The sequence below is a fragment of the Anarhichas minor genome, unplaced genomic scaffold, assembly GCF_050575085.1.
Source record: "Anarhichas minor isolate MPS153535 unplaced genomic scaffold, ASM5057508v1 ptg000007l, whole genome shotgun sequence".
NCBI classification, from domain to species: Eukaryota; Metazoa; Chordata; class Actinopteri; order Perciformes; family Anarhichadidae; genus Anarhichas; species Anarhichas minor.
The window spans coordinates 3902179-3902520 of record NW_027466453.1 but is presented as its reverse complement, the minus strand read 5'-3'; positions in this window follow the sequence as shown (position 1 = coordinate 3902520).

The following is a 342-nucleotide window of genomic DNA, read 5'->3' as shown; positions in this document are numbered from 1 at the left end:
CAGTTAAAACAGAGTAAGTGGACGCTGTCATATGAGGCCGATCGGCTGTCTGTGCACGTGACTTAATGACTGACGTCTGTCAGTGGATTAATGGTGAATTAATGAGGTAAACATGTTAAACTGATGCCCTTCTGCATCTACTGAGGGGGAGACCTACTTCTAATACACCTGATGGTGAGGAGGGGGGAGGAGATGGGGGTGAGAGGAAAGGATGGAAAAGGTTATGGTAGACAAAAAAGGTGGAAGGGAGAAAGGAAAGGGTGAGAGGGTGTGAAGTTGAAGAGATTGGAAAAAAAAGACAGAAATTGGAAGAGGAGGGGGGGGGGTGGATGAGGGAAAAGG